Source organism: Schistocerca americana, chromosome 8 (genome assembly GCF_021461395.2).
Source record: "Schistocerca americana isolate TAMUIC-IGC-003095 chromosome 8, iqSchAmer2.1, whole genome shotgun sequence".
Taxonomy (NCBI): Eukaryota; Metazoa; Arthropoda; class Insecta; order Orthoptera; family Acrididae; genus Schistocerca; species Schistocerca americana.
Window position 1 is genome coordinate 296,353,105 of NC_060126.1, and position 8,733 is coordinate 296,361,837.

Genomic DNA, 8,733 nt, shown 5'->3' on the forward strand with positions numbered 1-8,733 from the left:
GAACTTTTGTGATGTCTCAACTTGTCTGCATGGAAATTCTTGCCCTAACAGGACCTGTTTACGAAAATAGCCCAGAATAACACCGAATGCATTCTTCCTGATGATCCAAACGAGGCATCCCATGCGCCCCTTCCTGGAAATCGCTATGTCCTACATTCAACATATGTCTCAGAAAAAATAAACCTTCTCACCGCTAAAAGCCTTCATCATGTATGTGCACACTTGCGAAAGCACCATTAATCATAAAAGCATTCTTGTTGTTTGGAAAGGAAGCACTGTCTAAGCACAGATGAGAAAATCAGAACAATTACGCAACAGAATTCGAAACACTGTCCTGCAGAAGAGAAAAATGGCTGGAAAATATGGTGTTCTACAGCTGCTGGTCTGGAGATGTCATAATGCCGCAATGGCACTTGAGTGAAGCATCCCGCTGTAGATACCTTGCCCTCGTCTTGTTAGAACCAGTCTGTAGAGGCTCCTATGTCCCAGCACGAAGGATGTCTTGTGAATGAATGGAGCATTGTGATTGGCTCTTACTGAATTTACCCACCAAATTACTGATGCTGCCACTGTGGGAGCAATGTCTGCCTTTCTTTTCTTGCAGATGAGACTTTCAGCGGGAAAACTATTTTGTACAGATCGCCATATTGCAGTGACAGTTAAACCGTGCAAAAGTGGTCTACAGATCGTCAGATACGGGCAGAGACGTCCTCAATTACATTGCTCTGCCACTGACAACGGAAACTTGAATATTTCAGTGTGAAACCGATGACCGACCCAGCTATACATCACCACATACCTTATCGATATAGTAAACACACAATTCGTATCCTGCGCCATACGAAATCATCACTTCTGCATCCTGCATATAGCTAGCGACCACCAGACACTCGTATATATATATCACGAAGACTGTTGTACGAAGGCTGGGTCAGCTGCAGTGGGAGAACGGTTCCAGGCGTTTCAGCGTGGAACCACGCGACTGCTGTGGTCGCAGGTTCGAATCATGCCTCGGGCAGTAGTTCTAAGTTGTAGGGGACTGTTGACCTCAGATGTTAAGTCCCATAGTGCTCAGAGCCATTTGAACCATTGTTTGGCAGGCTGGGCACAAAGGCGCCACTGTTTTTGGCCCCGACCTGCTTGCTTGCTTTCCTTTCTCCACCCATCTCCAGACTCTGGGATTACAAGAACATACATATGTTCACTTGGTTTGCCAGAATATTATACAATTTTTGCGATACTTCTCGATATCAAGCACATAGGAATATTGCTTGCGAAGCAGTATCACTTGCACAGTATAATTCCGAAGATATAGACTGGAAATTATTGCTCTATAAACCTGAAACTTTAGGGAGGTGTAGCTTACTGTAAACCACTTAGTAACTAGAAACTAATCTCGTCTGCGAATATCTTTATATGAAAACTCGAAAAAAAGAAACTGATATTTCGACTAACAAATACCAATGTCTGTGATATAACAGGCATTGGTATTACAATTACAAAGTCAACAAAGCTGTTTCTCACGTCTAGAGAAACAGCAAACGCGTCTTCCATCCCTCTTTCGCCTGGACGGGAATGTGCAGAAGTAGTCAACCAGACAATTTACAATGTTCCAGCGCAAACACACATCCATATTGAATCTTCTCACATTTCAGCATGGAACACACACGATCACAAAGGCTGTCCAACACATACTGAGAATTATTAGTTCACTATTCAGCCGTCTAGAGGACGACACAGTTAGGTCAGCTACATTCCTGTATGTGAACAGGCCTATTGATTCAGATAGCTCCTGCTGTTAGCTGGAAACGTGAATCGTTTCCACCACACCCCCAGATTGAGTCATCCTAGGAAACTGGCTACACGTATGTTTGAGCACTATACTTACAATTAAACATTACGACTGAGATCTCAATTGGATGACATTTGATAATGAGCGAAGTGTAGCGGCAGCTTCTGCTACTGGATGTGTCAGGGTGACCAAATGTAGCGGCAAGAGGTAGAAGGCACTGTATTAAGACTCATTCGAGCTTTCAAGTGATTTCTTGTTTCCAACTACAGTGCCCTCGATCACCTCAGTCTGCGTCACTGGGCCCCCAGTGCTGAGGCAGCACCCCACCGGCCCATGCACTCCACATACGTCAGACGCTACACTTCCTTATCAGTGATCTGAGGACAGGGATCACCATCACCCTTCCTCCCTCTTCAAGAGGACTGCTGTCTGCAGCGGGCTATATTCTAAAAATACATACAACAAATGAAAATACAATGCCTCATTACTCTATGCAAACCCTATTATACATGACACGAAAACAAAAAAAAAAAAAAAAAAACTACAAATACTCTACTACTTTCTGGATCGCAAAGCATTCGGTACTTCATGCTGTACTCTATCTTCCTGGTTTTCTCTGTGCTTAGCACCTCTCTTCACTCTCTCTTTCTTTCTCTTTCCTTCGTGTGACGTGCCTGGAATCACATCCGGGCAACCCTTAAATGGCAGTAGCCGCCCAATGTGTACTATCGTTGTTCTAGTTGGCAGCTGAAGCTTAACATTAATGGGGGATGTGGTTTCAACATCTTGGTATGGCCCTTGATACCTCGTGAGGAACTTCTTCGTTTTCTCTTTTTGCGTATAGGGGCTGGAAATCATTACCCATTGCCCCACTCTATACTGTGGTAAACTTCCTTTCCGCCTTATTGCGTCTTCCTGCCTTTCCAAAGCCTTCGTATTCGCCTTTTGTATCCGTTTCTAAACATCCCGAATTGTCCTTGCGAATTGACGTACATGTTGACCAGTACTTCCTTTCTGTAGCCTCACCAAATCAAACGGTGACGGCATTTTTCACCCGTACACTACCTCATATGGAGACAAACTGGTATTTCTATGGACTTTTGCATTGTACGTGCATGCAAATGCTTAAAATACTCGTCCCACTGATGGTGATGAAACTCAGCATCTTCTCGATTGTTCTGTGTACCCGTTCTGTCCTTCCGTTGGCCTGTGGATGCAAGTCGCTCGTCCTCTACTTCTTTTTGTTCAACAATTTACACAGTTCCTTCATTAAATCTGACATGAAGTTGGTCCCTTGGTCAGTAATTATTGTCTCCGGTACACCAAACTTCAAAATCAAGTTGTTTACTAACGCTTGTGCGACATTGCTGCCTGTTGATTTGGCATAGCCACCATCTCCACATACCTCGAAAAATGGTCTATTATTGTGAGAACGAATCCGTTGACTGATGACGTTCGCCTAAAAGGTCCTAAGACATCAATCCCCAACAAAGAAAATGGACATGTCGCATCTGGTAATCGTTGTAGCTGTATCTGTTTCCGACTCAAATCTGCTCTCTGCGCACATGGTATAAATTATTGACATACTGATCCACATCTACTTTCCTACCTCTCCACCACTCGTCTATTCGTCGCTCTACACCCTCTATGACCAGATAACACGTGATCGTGCACTTCCTTTGAAACCTCATCTCCCTCAACTTCGCTGGCACTATTACCCTTGGCCCTAACTTCGTTTCCCTGCACAGAAGACCGTCGTGCATATTTAATTGTTGCTGTGTCCAATACAATTTACAATCGTTGCCCACATCCTGTAATTCTTGTCATAAGGCTGGGTCATAACCTATGACTTCTACCTTTGCCACCTTCCTACTTAGTGCATCCGCATTACGGTGTTTCTTCCCAGGCTTCTGCACCACTTCATAATCGAATTCACTAAGCCTCACAGCCCATCTAGCGAATCTAGTGGACGGATCCTTCAACCCCAACAACCACTTCAATGCAGCATGATCTGTTACTACCCGAAATCTTCTCCCATATAAATGACATTTAAAATATGTGGTTCCATAGATTACACTAAGCATCTCTCTCTCAGTTGTTGAGTAATTCCTCTCTGCTGCATTCAACTGCCTAGACGCATAGACTACAGGATGTTCTTTCCCATCAATTTCCTGACTAAGAACACACCCTAATGCTTGATTCGATGCATCCCATGCTAGTATAAACTCCGTTTCAAAATCTGGAAACACAAGAACCGGACTTGATGTTAACACTTCTTTCAGTTTGTCAAACGCTTTCTGACACTCTTCTGTCCACTCAAATTTCACACCCTTCCGTAACAATCGCGTCAACGGCTGTGCTAAATCTGCAAAACACTTCACGAACTTTCCATAGAAATTTCAAGTTCCGATAAAGGACTGCACTTCCTTAACTGTTTTCGGTTCCCGAAAATCCCTTACAGCCTGTACCAACCCCGGATCTGTTCGTAATCCTTCCTTACTGATAATATGACCCAAATATTTTACTTCTTCTTCTAATGCAAAATGACACTTCTCCAGGCTCAACGTCAAACGAGCTGCTCTTAACCTAGTAAAGACTTCCCTTAACCGCTGTCTATGTTGCTTCATACTACTTGAAAACACTATAATGTCATCCAAATAGACCAGACACTCTCGTAGTTTCAAGCCCCTCAAGACACTGTCTAGCATCCTCTGAAACGTTGCCGGAGCATTTTTCAAACCGAATGGCATTCTAATGTACTGGTAATGGCGCCCAGGTGTAGAGAAAGCAGTGTTTGGACAATCCTCTGGAGCCACCTCTAACTGATGATAACCACTTGTTAAATCCATCGTAGAAAAGTACTGGCACTGTCCTAAGTGATCCAAAGTCTCCGATACGTTTGGAATGGGGTATGCGTCAGTTACTGTCTCATTATTGAGATATCGGTAGTCACAACAGAACCCGTATTTCTTAATTCCATCCATAGATTTTTTAAGCACAACGACAATGCCCGTTCCCCAGCAACTATTACTGTGCTCTATAATACCGTCCTCAAGCTGCTGATCAATGAAATCCTCCACAATCCGCTGTAAATACCGCGGTATTTTGGATGGTTTACGATAAAGAGGTGCTACATTCCCTATTGGTATCCTATGCTGAACTAATGAAGTTGCTAGTAACGGCCCTCGTGGAAAAACAAATCCTTAAATTCCCACAATAATTCTTCCATGTGTTCTCTTTCTTCTCCTTTCAAATGCTTAATTTTGTCACGCAATGCAGTTCTATTGGCAGTTAGTAGTTGATCGCTTCGCCTACCTCTCGAACACCAGTCTTCGTCATCTGGCACATCCAAATTTGCTACTAAAACTCCTTTCCTAAAATTCGCATCTACAGCGCTAAAATTATCCATGTTCATGGTAACTACTCGCCCGTCGTTCCCCTCCTGTGTGCGTGCAACACTACGTTTCACGAAACAACCCAACAGACCCAAAACTTCATTATCCTGAAATGGTTCAATAACACATACTGTACCCACAGGTAGATTCGACTCCACACTTACCCAAAACGACTTTCTGGTGCCACCAGACACACACTCATGGGAATTAAGCCTTAATGCTAATGTACGCGGTTCAATTGGTTTATTCATTGTGTTGAACGCCCCTTACGACAGCTATGCATCGACAACTGTTTCCCATAGCTGAAATAACATTCCACTAAGTTCCACAGTTCGTTGTCCCAGGTCAATTTTGGCATGATGTTGATGCAAGAAATCTACTCCTAGGATCATGTCGTAGTCCTCGCTTACCCATGGTACTACCTCCATGCATGAATCAAATCGGACTTCCTCTATTCGAAAGTCAACTCTCATCGACCCCAAAGGCGTGACCTCCTTATCCCCCACTCCACGCAACCTATAACGTGGTGGGTTTAGCTTCCTTCGTCCCATTATACTCCTAGTAGCCACTGACACTTACTCCCCTGTGTCCAACAAAATCTTAAACTTTTTAGTTCGTGTGGATCCTACCACTGAACATTCCACCTCTGCATACGTATTCATAGCACTGAAATTAAGCGGAAGCTCCCTTGGTGGGTCTTGGGCCCCCTCTGCCGTTGAACGCTTTTCCACCTCTCCTATCTCCACTTCTCCATCCTCCCCGCTGCCGGTTTCCACCCCTTACTTTATTCCCCGGTGACCTGGTACATTGTCTCTGGACATGTCCCGTACGACCACACTTAGAACATTTCACACCCATTGTAAACAATGTTTGCCTCCCGCGTACCCCTGTTGCCACGTCTATTTCCTCACATAGAACTGCCAGCTGAATGGCCGAATACAGATCTTTCAGAGTCCCTTCAAGCACTGTCCGTGACATATACGCCGTTAACTCTCTGAAAAATACATTAAGTGCCCTTTGCTTGGCCTCCTGCAACAGAACACTATTCATCTTATCGGTCTGACCTAACTCGTAAGTATACTCATTAGTTTCCCTTATCCTGTCCGCAAATTTCTCCATCGCCTCCCCCTGTCTCTTTGACATTGTACTTAACATCTCTCTAAAGTACCGAGCTCTATTCTGTTTTTTGTACCTTTGTAAAAGCCCTTCCTTTAACTGCTTAAACTGCCCTGCCTTCCTTAAGGCCTCAGAACACCTTACATATGTTTTCACTTCACCTGTTAATCTAATCTTGGCTATAAGTAAAAACTGCTCATCTGACCAACCATTCATCACCGCTGAAGTCTCCAAGTGCTCCACAAACGAACGCAAATCTTCAGATGGCTTGCCAGAGGCAGCTGAATCAATCTCCTGCACCCTAGGCAACAATGACTGATCAGATGTGGTTTCCCGCTCACTTCTAGATGTTAATTCATTTCTCAACTGCGTATTACCTGCTGTAAATTATGCTACTTCTTCCAACAAAATCCGTACCGCTTCTGGTTCGGATACACCTCTCATCCCTGACTCTGCCATTGTGTTGCTTTCGTTCCCAGTTAGTCTAAAAACAGAACATTTAAGTACAAGAATAACCCGACTCCCTACACCTCACTATCATCATATTCCGTAACTTCATACGCAAACCAATACAAAAGTGATTAAATGCCACGAAAAAAGAAATAGTACTGCCCCAAATACACCAACACTTATTCTGACAAAAAAAAAAAAAATACTGTGCCCACGCAAAATATCTACAATTTTTTGTGGCTCCTGGCAGGCCATACTCAAAACACAAACAAGAAAGAAAACATCCAACACTCAAAAGAAAACTGATCAAAACTCACCACATCTTGTGACCGTAATGCAGGCGGTGGGCTCGAATATCAGGTGGTGGGTTCAAATATTGTACTGGACAGACAACATCCACTATTCTGACACCAAATGTAATGGCTGGTGCCGGGAGGTGCCGTATTAAAACTCGCCCAAGCTTTGCAAGTGATTTATTGTTTCCAACTACAGTGCCCTTATTCACCTTGGTCTGCATCACAGGAACCCGCAATGCTGAGGAAGTACGCCAGTGGGCCGTGCAGTGCAATGCTGTGTCAAGCCAGCCTTGTTCGCCAGCGAAGTTGCAGCATTGTCAGGATGCCAGCAGTTGACTCAGCAGTCTATGTCCCCGCCGACTCAGCACTTCTCGTTATCAGCCTCAGGCGGCCAGCTGCTCAGCTGCGTCCTTCTTGCCAGCGTGACTGTGATCACGGTGACAACGAGCACCCATGATCTGGCGTCTGAATCTGTGCCCCTCGCCTCGGGATGCCTCCGGCGTGTGTTGAAAGCCAGGATGACTGCCTGCGGTAGTGAGCCATGGAGTAGCCCACTGCTGGCTGGCTACAGATCCCACATTGGCCTCGGAGGGTCGAACCAGCAACCCGTCGTGGACTGGAACGTTGGCGTCCCATCTGCTGCTGCGTGTAGCTGGTCGTGTGACACGCCCCGCCATCCAGGAGAGCTGCCACACTTGAAATGAATCTCGTTAGAAACCCACACCTATTTATACGCAGCTGTGTCCCTCTGTTTTGCCATACACGCTGCTTTGCGTCATGTACTCATAACACGCTAGGTTGGCCTGTGGGCCCCTTCTGCCTATGAGTTGCGACATGCAAAACCTCTATGTATACTATTTCAGCAATTTGATGGCCCTGTGACCTCTGTTCTACTTTGCAGCTGTTGGTATGCATAACTCACTGCAATCCGGCCTGCACCTGGCTGTAACTTGTGCTCAGAATATTGCACAAAACTAACTTTCCCTATCCTAAACGGTTGTGCCACTACAGAAGTGTCGAAAATACCATATGCTGGCAGCTGTGGCTCTGAAAACAGAAATATCAGTACCATTTTTGTGACCTGACATACATTTCTAAGTAAAAAAAAAAAAAAGTATTCCATTCCCTATACTATCACAGTATTCCACATCAAATCCATACCTTCCTTATGACTGGACATGTCATTTTCTTTGCACATACTTTATAAGCTTGATGCTCAAGGTGAACCTATCATGCATTCCCTACTACTAAGTATAATACTTCGCCAATAACTGATTGCTGACGATACGAAACAATACTGAGCGAAAATCAGCGATTGGTGGACATGTCTTATAAGTTTTTTCCTCTGAGTGGTACTACTGTATCTTGGAAAGAGAGACAGCCTTTATGATCATGTGTGTTCCTTGTTGAAATTTGAGAAGATTCAATATAAACATGTGTTTGCACTGGACCGTTGTTCCCTCCCATGTAAATTGTCCAGTTCACTACTTCTGCACATTCCCGTCTTTATTTGGTTCAGAGAACATCGGTGGAGGTATGTGATGCGCGCATCTAGCAGGTGAAAGACGATTGGAAGACGCATTTTCTGTTTCTCTAGACATGAGAACCACCTTAGCTAACTTTGTTAAATTATAAGGATGATTTGGAATCTGTTATATCACCGACATTAGAAGTCACAAGTGGA